At 44.3% G+C, this 10,393-nt stretch overlaps 1 pseudogene across 1 annotated transcript; it reads right to left on the bottom strand.

The window, feature by feature from the left end:
- Positions 1-1,910: 1,910 nt before the first annotated feature.
- On the bottom strand, positions 1,911-10,176 carry LOC309642435 (ferritin light chain pseudogene; annotated as a pseudogene). Its single transcript has one exon. The product of its transcript is annotated as a ferritin light chain pseudogene (transcript).
- Between the last annotated feature and the right edge of the window lie 217 nt (positions 10,177-10,393).

Genomic DNA, 10,393 nt, shown 5'->3' with positions numbered 1-10,393 from the left:
TCAGATTGGCTCTAATGTCATGAACTTCAGATTGGCTTTTAATGAACTTCAGATTGGCTTTAATTTACTGTTTGTTTGAAGGCCAAACAAACAGTTCCCGTGGCACATTTTAGAGCGAGGACCCTGTAAAATGTTAGTGGTAATCTTGAGAAAATAAAAAGCAGCCTGAAAGCAAAAATGTACCCTAGTTGTGGATTTTGAGGAAGCATCTCCCATTAACTTCTGTGGAAAAATCAGTATTGAGTTATGCACATTCTTCAAGAATATATCCTCTGTCTAAAATCCGGTATATGATTTTCATATAAACTATTGTTAGGAAACAATTCTGGGACAAGCACGGGTTTAATGATTCTGTAAATGTTTGTTCTTCCAATGAGTATTTATTGAAAACGTTTTATGAGCCAAATAACTAGGTCGTGAGGACAGCATTCAACTCGTCTTGTCTTTGTGGACTTTACAACCCCTTGTTGGGAAGACAGATTATAAGCAAGTAAATAATTGTAATGGGATGTTCCTGCCTCTCTTGACTTCGGCCAGTAAGGTAGTTGTCAGAGCAGTTATCAGAATTCCATACCTGATATGCACATTTACAAGGAAATGGCTCTAAGAACCTGTCCCACAAGTCTTAGGCCCAGGATAAAGCTACACCATTTCCAGGGCCCAGTGCAAAGTGAAAGTATTAAATTCCAGACAGCAACACCAGAGCTTTAAACCAGGCCCGAGGCCCTTCCAAGTGTGGAGGCCCGTGTGACTGCACAGGTCACATGCCCGTGAAGCTGGCCCTGCTTAGATCCTTTAGCCAAAAAAAAAAAAAAAAAAAAAAAAAGCAAAGTGAAAAAGCTTAGAGTAGAGAAGAGAGATTTGGGGGAAGGTGATCTTTGGAGAGCTGGGCTACGCTTGAGAATGCTATCGTCTAACTAACCCAAGTCTAGTGCCGGGGAGCGGCTCACAGGAACCCTTGAAGAGCTCTGAAACGTGTTTCCTGCCATGGTGAGACACAGAACCAGCGCCCGCCGGAGGGGCCTGAGAAGCTAACACTGAAGACTTACTGGGAGCGTAGCTCCTACCCACGATATCTGCAGGACAGTCAGGAGGATGCCACTGGGATGGGACCAAACCGCATGGCTAGAGCTCGCGGGGTCGAGGGTTGCTTGCCTAATTGGATTGGGTCCAAGGGAGAGAGAGCTGGAAGGGGTTTCTCGGGCCAGTCTGCGTTCGCCAAATGGCATCAGGCTCTGCCTCCAATCAAAGATAATGGAGTCTCTTCCTGCCATTTAGAAAAGCCACTCAGACTCACACTTCTCCAGGCCCCTTTGTAAAGTTAAGGTAACTATCAATAGCAATATACAGCGGCCCCGTGTACCCGTTACCCAGTGTCATTATTATTACATTTGAAACCCACAGCATATCTCTTTCTGTCCACATCTCCCTTTCTTTTTCAAAAAGATGTATATCCTTACACTTTTTCAACTTTTCTTTATACTTTTACAACATATCTGTCTATCTTCATCATCATCATCATACTGCATGCTTTTATGCTTTATATAAATATTAAAGATTCTGACATTTATTTATTTTGTTTGGCTTTGTGAGATTCATCCATGTTGATAAATGTAGCTATAGTTCATTTGCTTTTACTACAGCATTCCATTGTATGACTCTAACTTATTTGTCTCTTCTCCTATTAATAGACACTTGTTTCTCCTGTTTTGCTGTTACGAACAGCGCTGCTATAACTTTTATTATATATGTCTCCATCTGCTCGTGTACAAGGGCTATTTTTTTGTGGGGTGTGCAGACCCATTCCGTGTCCTTCCCCTGCTCTGTTCTGTGTCTCAGGGACCTGACCCCCATAGGTTGCATTTCCCAGATTCCTGTGTCCCCTGGCTTGCTTCTGGGCTTAGCCAATGGGAGGTGCTGGCAGGAGAGAGAAGAGAAGTCAGAGTGCGTATCTGCCTCTTGCTCAGATGATGTCGCTTCTGCACCTCCAGCTCCCATCCCACAGGTCCACCCTGGTTCTAGCTTCTGCCCAGAGACCCCAACTAACTCCTGGTCTTCTGTAGCCTCAGTCTTTTGTCTCAATAGACTGAGATGGGAGTGAGTTCCTGAAATGGCTGGTCCCTGGTCACCTCACTGTTTGCTGTTTGACTTCTCAGCTCTTGCAATCCACAGGTCACCAATTCCTTTGCTTAAATTCCTTCTGTTTCAAGACCTGGAATGGATTTTCTTTTCCAGTTACATCCTAATATATAGGTTGTGCATAGCTTCAACTCCAAATTGCTGTCCAAAGTGGGTACACCTACTTATGCTTCTAGCAACAGTGTATGTGTTCCCATTGTTTTAATAACCAATATTAAGAATTGTCAGGGCTTCCCTGGTGACACAGTGGTTAAGAATCCACCTGCCAATGCAGGGGGACACAGGTTGGAGCCCTGGTCCGGGAAGATCCCACATGTCACAGAGCAACTAAGCCCGTGCGCCATAACTACTGAAGCCTGCGCTCTAGAGCTCGTGAGCCACAACTACTGAGCCCGTGTGCCACAACTACAGAAGCCTGCGCGCCTGGAGCCCATGCTCTGAAACAAGAGAAGCCACCGGCGATGAGAAGCCTGCGCACCGCTACGAAGAGTAGCCCCTGCTCACTGCAACTAGAGAAAGTCCACGCGCAGCAACGAAGACCCAACACAGCCATAAATAAATAAATAAATAAAAAAGATTGTCAGACTTCTACAATTTTGCTAATCTAATTAGTCCGAAACAATATTTCACTGAAGTTTTAGTTTTCTTTCCTTGAGACTGAGGGTCTTTCTGTATATTATTGACCGTCCAGGTTTTCCTTTGGTAAATTGCTTGCTTGCCTTTTAGAAATAAAATTGTCTTTATTTGCATACAACGTGATCATCAACATAGATAATCCTATGGAATCTACAAAAAAAGCTAGAACTAATAAATGAGTTTTACAAGACTACAGAATATAATATCAGTATGAAAAATATATTGCGTTTCTGCATACTAGCAACCATTTTTCAGAAAAATTTGTTGGTTCCTTAAAAAGGGAAATATACTACAAAGTATGACCAAGCCATTCCACCTCTAACTACCTAAGAGGTATAAAATTGTTTGCCTTTTTTTTTTTTTTTCCTGCAAAAAAGCTTTATTGTTTCCACTTGGTCCAAGGCTTGGGAGAGGGCTCCAGGGTGGTTAAAAAGCTGCCTACTGGCTGCAGCGAAGGGCTTCAGGCAGAAGCCCTAACGCCGGAGGGCTCCTCAGAGGTCACTGGGCTTTGGTCGGCTCCTACTGGTATACTTGAGGGTGAGCCTTTCGGAGAGATAATCGCCCAGCCCAGCCTGCGGTGGTTGGTCAGGTGGTCGCCCACGTTCTTGATGAGTTTCACCTGCTCGTCTAGGACGCGGGCTCTCCTGGAAGTCACACAGGTGACAGTCTGCGTTGGCACAAGCCAGGGCATGCAGGTCCAAAATGGCCTGGCTCAGGTTCTTCTCCACGAGCATGGCGGCTTCCATAGCGTCCTGGGTTTTACCCCACTCATCTTGGGGCTCCTTCTGCGCGTCCGGAAGAGGGCACAGCCACTGCACTGGTTTTGCATTTTCAAGAGACACTGGGAGCCTTCCCGCTTCTCGTTGGTCAATTCGCGGAAAAAGTGGCCCATGTCCTCCAGAGTCACATCCTTGCGGTGGAAATAGAAGCCCTGAGAGAGGTAGGTGTAGGAGGTCCGCAGATGCAGGTTGACCAGGCGGTGGACAATGGCCTCCACCTCGGTGGAATCATTCTGACCAATTTGGGAGCTCATGGTTGGTTGGTAATAAGGAGTTAAGCTCTAAAAAGGGTGTTGGCTGGTCCCGAGGCCGAGGATCCTGAACTGCTGATTCTGAGTGTTGCGACTGGGAAAAAACGTTGGAGGGTGGTCGGAGGCTGGGGCGAGGGGCGTCCCTGGGTCTGTGGCCTCCAAACGCCGTTGCAGCAAGAGAGATCCATGGGACCACGGAGCGTACTGCTTGTTTGCCTGTTTTTTGATTGTTTGGTTCTTACTGATTTACAGGAGTTACTTATGTTCTACATACTAATTCTTTGTTGGTTATACGTGTGGTAAATACCTTCTCCCATTCCTTGTCCTGTCTTGCCATTTTTTTCAATAGTATGTTCTCATGGACAGACGTTTCTAATTTTAATATAGTTTTCACAAAGTTTTAATGTTTCCCTGAGTTTCACGGAACATTGCTGATCAGATGAGGGCCACCAGATGTGACCAGCCTACCTGTATTGACAAAATTCTGCAACCCACATCCCCTCGACAGAGCATGTCCAGAAGGCAGCTTGCAGTTGGCTAGTCCGGAACCCTATGTCAGCATTTCCCGTTAGAGTAAACGGGCTCCCGAGAGGAAGTCTAAGGCTCTATTTGCTGCAGGTCCTTCCTACCTGGGAGCATGGAGGGGGCCTGGCCGCACTGGGGGCACCTCCCAGGCTTTTCTAGCCCAACTGTATCTCACACTCAGCTGAACGCAAGCCTATAATGGGAACGTGTTTTTGTTTGTGTTTTTTTTTTTAATTTGTACTGAGCCTGGCTTGGAAAGTGTATTGAACAGGGTGAGTCCCTGAGACATAGCCAGCTATGTTCAATGTAACCAACTGGCAACCAAGAGCCATGCTGGGTTGGAGCAGAGAACATAGGCAGTGTGCAGCTGGGGCCTCGCGCTGCCACAGGAAGCAGATAAATCTTAAGCGCAACTACACAGCAGGCTGAGGAGAGGGGGCCCAGGACCAGCCTGGCGCCTGCACGCAGCTCAGGCCCGCACATCCGTCTCTCCACTGGTAACGGCAGCCTGTAGCACAGGCCCACTGTGAGGCCTGACTGCCCAGAACAAAGGTCAGGAGCTCTTATAACATGTGCATTTTAGGCTAGTTATTACTTGCACATGATATTTTAAAAATTCAAACAGTGTAACGAAAAGTACACAAAGTCCTGCTTCTTTCTTGTTCTCATCTTCTGGGTTCCCACCTCTCATTCCCCCCTGATATTTTCTTTATGCAAGTAAATATGAATGTATATTGTTATTCCTCTCTGTTTTTACCCAAAAATAGCACATACAGACAGATTTTTTTTAAACCACAGATCTAGGAAATATTTGATGAAGAATTTTAAAATCAGGTTTTATTTAATTAGATCTTTCCTATGAATGAACTGTGTCACTTTGGTAATTTTTTCCTTATCTTTTTTTTTGGGGGGGGGGGCTGATCTGCACGGCTTGCGGGATCTTAGTTCCCTGACCAGGGATTGAACCCGGGCCCCCTGCAGTGGAAGCGTGGTGTCATAACCACTGGACTGCCAGGGAATTCCCTCCTTATGGTTTGTAAATTTTCTTACAAAAGTCTGTGGTCACCCACCAGTCCAAGACAGATGTAAGTCAGGTATAAAAGGGTGATTTTTTTTTTTTTTAAATACTTCAGAATCAGAAAAAAAGTTGTGTGATGTGTTTATTAAAGAAAATTTGGATAATAGAGAAAAGCACAAAGAAGAAAAAATTTAAGAGTAATTCTACTAGCAGAAATATTCCAGTGATAACCATTATGGTGTTTAGGATACAATATTTTATAATGGGTATATTGCACGTCCCAATAAAACACATATACAATTAACATATATATTTTAAAATTTTGTTTATTTATTTATTTATGGCTGTGTTGGGTCTTCGTTTCTGTGCGAGGCCTTTCTCTAATTGAGGCAAGCGGGGGCCACTCTTCATCGCGGTGCGCGGGCCTCTCACTATCGCGGCCTCTCTTGTTGTGGAGCACAGGCTCCAGACGCGCAGGCTCAGTAATTGTGGCTCACGGGCCTAGTTGCTCCGCGGCATGTGGGATCTTCCCAGACCAGGGCTCGAACGCGTGTCCCCTGCATTGGCAGGCAGACTCTCAACCACTGCACCACCAGGGAAGCCCCAATTAACATATATTTTAAACTGTAAAATGGAAAAACATTAATCAATGCTTGTTTATTTACCATAAAATCACAAGCATTCTATATTTCCAATTCATTGGTGACAATAATGTGATGTGTTGATGTATGCATTAGCTTGCTCTCTCTCTCTATATATATGTATATTTAAATTTTTTTCTGTATATATATATATTCTCCATATGTGTTATTTTTAAAAGGAGTCTTAAATAGAGGCACATTGATTTTTTGCCTAGTGTAAAGAATTGCATCACCTCTCTATTCAGTTCAAGGCGTTTCAACATGTATTTATTCTCTACTTTAATTATAGTAGTAATTCCTCACATTTGTATGCAGTACCACAGTTTGCAAAAGTCTTCTTTCCTCTTTTGAACAGCCCGTTGAGTGAGGTAGTACTATTCTTATTGGCTGGATAAGGAAACTGAGGATCACAGAGGTTAAGTGTCTTGTCTAAGACCATCTAGCTAGTTGGGTAGAAGACTTGTAGGTTTGGATTCCAAGTCTAGTTCTCATTCCACCAGACCATGGTGGGGAGAGAAGAAAGAAGAAACACATGTTCCCAGACCTGTTTAGGTTTACAATGTAGTTGATGAGATGAGTCACAAAACCATTAGACACCCAGAGAAGAAAACACCTGGCCTAACAGAGGCAAATATGATCACACTCGTCAGGCCCTCTGCGTCATCCTTCGTTTAGCCAGTTTCCATCACTTCTCCCTGTTGCCTTACTTGGTCTTCTTCTGGCCTCTGTGGTACCCACCTAGACCTCAAAGGCCTTTGAAGAAAAGCTCCTGATGAGAAATTGGAAAGAACTTTAGCTGATTTCTGGTCCTGGGAATTCCAGACTGTAGGCCAGGCAGAAGATGTGCATTCCTCCAGCAATGGAGAATTTTCATTGACAAGTGAGAATTACGCCTTAGATGTTGTGTTTCTCCTGTAGCTTAAAAATGTTTGTCATGCATTCGTTCGATTGTTCAGTCATTTACTCGATCATGTTTGAATTCAACAAGCATCACTGAGGACCCAGCATGTCCTCGGTGGCCTAGGGCACCCTGCTGGCCCTAGAAATGAAACATGAGTTAGCCCCTTAAGGAGTTCCATTTCCACATGACTCTTTTGGTTACTTGGGCAACAGACTTGAGTGCGGCATTATTAGATAACACATGATCTACACAACTGGGGTACAGCTCTGTAAAAGTATCGCTTAGCTAGAGCACAGGCCAAGAGTTGTTTTTCATCTCTTTTTCATACCGTAGTCACTGCTGTGAAGATAAGGGCTCTGTTCCAGGACCAAGACTGAAGGTGGTGGAGTCCAACATGTACAAGATAACCCACGTAGGGTGCAAAGAGAAAATATTTTGATGTATCCTTGTAACATTTCTTTTATTGGGAATATGTTTTCCATGATGTATAATATGTTAGTGTTACATGCAGTAGTGCACATATATACTTTCTGAATCCATAACTACACATGTGTCATGTGCTCAATAGTATTTTATCGATGGGGTGGGCAATCAAGAATTTGGGTTTCCCTGCTCTACAGCCACAGCTACACTGCCTCTCCTTTCTCAACAGTATATAAAACTCTGCTGAAAGGCTCATTTGGGAAGCTTTCCAAAGTCACTGGGTTCAGATTTGGCCTGATGGCTGAGGAGAGACTTATACAAAGTTTCTAGAGCAGTAAAGTTTGAGTGAGGTCCTACAGTCTGTGCCAAAGCTTCTCTTTTACACAGACAGAGGAAGGATAGATTTCTTCTTAGCTCAGTAATCCCTTCCTTCCTGCCAGGATCTTGAATTTTAAGAGCGTACTTTTTCCCCTCATACTTGGAGAATTTGTTTTATGTTTATTTGATGTTGGAGCTCTTCTGCAGAGTGACTTTTCACCTATTTTCCCAAGGAAGCACCGTGCTTTATCAACCGCCTTCACTCCTTGCCCCTCATCTGGAGTTGGAAGGGAATCGGTTGGGGTCCGAGTTCCCCTCTCTTCTATTACCAGACATTTACATTTGGCAATAGATGCCAAGCAACCGTCATCTATCATTATCATTCTATCTCTGGAATGGAATTCTAGAGCATTCTACCAACTTCACCAACGAGTTCTACTCATTTACCCAGTGTCTGGGCATCGAACACTCTTTGCCTACTTTCTTGCCCAGAAATCCCTTCTGCTGTACCATAGTGGATTTCTGGGCTGAGGATTATTTTTCACTTTCATCTAAGTGTTCTATTTTCTTCTTTCTCCACTCCACCTCCGCTCTCGCTTCAGTGATAGCGTGGAAATCATTACAGCTTCTGAAAAGTATAGGCTGTGTTTCACTAGAAGAATCACTAGTCTATGATATTTCAAAAAGTACTTAGGTGGGGAATGTGGATTGTGATTATTTGAATTGCAAAAAGGTCTTAAAAGATTCTGTTTTATTTTCTTGACATATGATCAGTTTGATAAACATTTCAATTTTGATCAGCTGTTCCAGAGACCCGTCTGTTGTGTAATGTGAATTTTACTTGAAGTATCCCTTTCTTCCAGTTCAGGCCTTTGCTAAAGTCCTTGCAGGGAGTGTCTGTGTTTTGAGATGAAATTTGGAAAGATTGCTCGTCCACGTTAGAGGTAAGCCAGATGATCCCTGCAAACACCGCCACCTGGTTTCAGACAAGAACTCTGAGCTTATCAACTCCCAGGGCCACCTGGGGGCAGAGGCAGTCTGGCAAAATCGTTTTGAGCAAGCCATTTCGTGGGATCTTTTCTTCCAAAGCAAATGAGGGATTCCTGTCCTTGATGCTAAAGCGTAATGACACGTTCATGACATCTATAATTAGACAGGGAAGGCTCCCTGCCTATAGTGTAAAATGGCACGAGCACAAGAGAAGTGTATTTTATTTTTTTTGGCTACGCTGCGTGGCTTGTGGGATCTTAGTCCCCCAACCAGGGATTGAACTTGTGCCCCCTGCAGTGGAGGCATCAAGTCCTAACCGCTGGACCACCAGGGAATTCCCAAGAAGTGTATTTCTTGCTCTGATGAGAGCACTGGGTAATGAAAAGGATGACAGAATGACTCTCCTATAGGCGGCCATTCAGGGACCCAGACGGGCGATGCTCTAGCATCTCCATCCCATGACTTCCAGAATCGCCCTAGCAGGCATCTCCGTACCAGCCATCCAGAAGGCAGATAAAAACATGGAGCAATGTGCCTGGCCAGGTGTGGACACGGCACACCTCACTTGTCACATTCCATCAGCTAAGACACGGTCACATGGCCATGCCTAACTGCAAGCCAGGATGGGAAATGAGGGCTAGTTGAGCGTTGAAGAAGGAAAGGAGAATGTGGGTACCCATCTCTGCCACCACATCCTTACCCTTTGGCTCGTGGAAACATTTATTCCAAAGTCCCCCTTTATCAACCAGTGAGAATCAATTGTGTATTCAGAGGTAGCTCAGGGATCCCTTTCCTAGGCAGGCCAGGTACCTTATCATTTTACAGAGGATGACAAACCCGTTCTAAATGGCACACAGTGGATTTGAGTGTCTCACCAAAGGATTTCAGATGATCAGCAAATCTCTACGGGAACAAGCAGGGGTGACCTCTCCGGAACTGTACACACGAGTGTGGCATATCTACCTTCTCACTGGAGGCTATGATCTAGTGTTCCCAAGTGTCTGGAAAGCTGATATACACGGCCTTTTCACTTGATCAGGGGAAATTCTGGTCTTATCTTTGCAAATAAAAATAATTCTTCTGCTGAAATTGCCTACTTGTTATCTGGAAAGACAGCAGGAATTCTTTATCAAGAAAGGCCCTGGCAACCGGCCTCAAACCTGGGCAATGGAAATAGATGGTCTGGGCAAATGCCAGAGACTTTTCATCTTTTGGAGAAACTAATACATAGGGCATCAGCTGAGTTTCCATTTCAGTGCAACTTAAGCCTGAGTGATAAAGGCAGCCTGTTCTGTGAACCTTATATTACATAACCCTCATGTGATTCAGGGCTGCTATTTATAGTTTTCCATTGTGTGGAAATGGAGCGAGTTACAGGGATGCAGCTTCCTTCTTCTCCAGCGTCCCAGAAGGAGATCAAAATGACTCTGCATTTATGACCTAGCCTAGGGCTTTCAAAACTGCTCTTGCTTTATTGTCAAAAACCATTTTGGTTCCTACCTTACCCTGAAGTTCGTTCGTTCGTTCGTTCTTTCCTTCCTTCCTTCTTTCATTCATTCATCATCCATTCATTCATTCATTTAACAAATATTTAGTGAGTGTCTACAAGGCACCGGGGGTGCAAAGTTGAATAAAACACACATGGAGTGGAGGAAGGGGTTGGAAACACTGATTCCTAGATCCCATCCCAGACCAATGAAAACAAAGTATCTGGGGGTGAGTTCTGGTGGGTATGTTTTAAAATCTCTCCAAGAGAGTCCAATGTGCAGCTC

The sequence above is a fragment of the Balaenoptera physalus genome, assembly GCF_965194825.1.
Source record: "Balaenoptera physalus genome assembly, chromosome: 14".
NCBI lineage: Eukaryota > Metazoa > Chordata > Mammalia > Artiodactyla > Balaenopteridae > Balaenoptera > Balaenoptera physalus.
The sequence above is the reverse complement of the archived record's forward strand: the minus strand, read 5'-3'. Positions and strand labels throughout refer to the sequence as shown.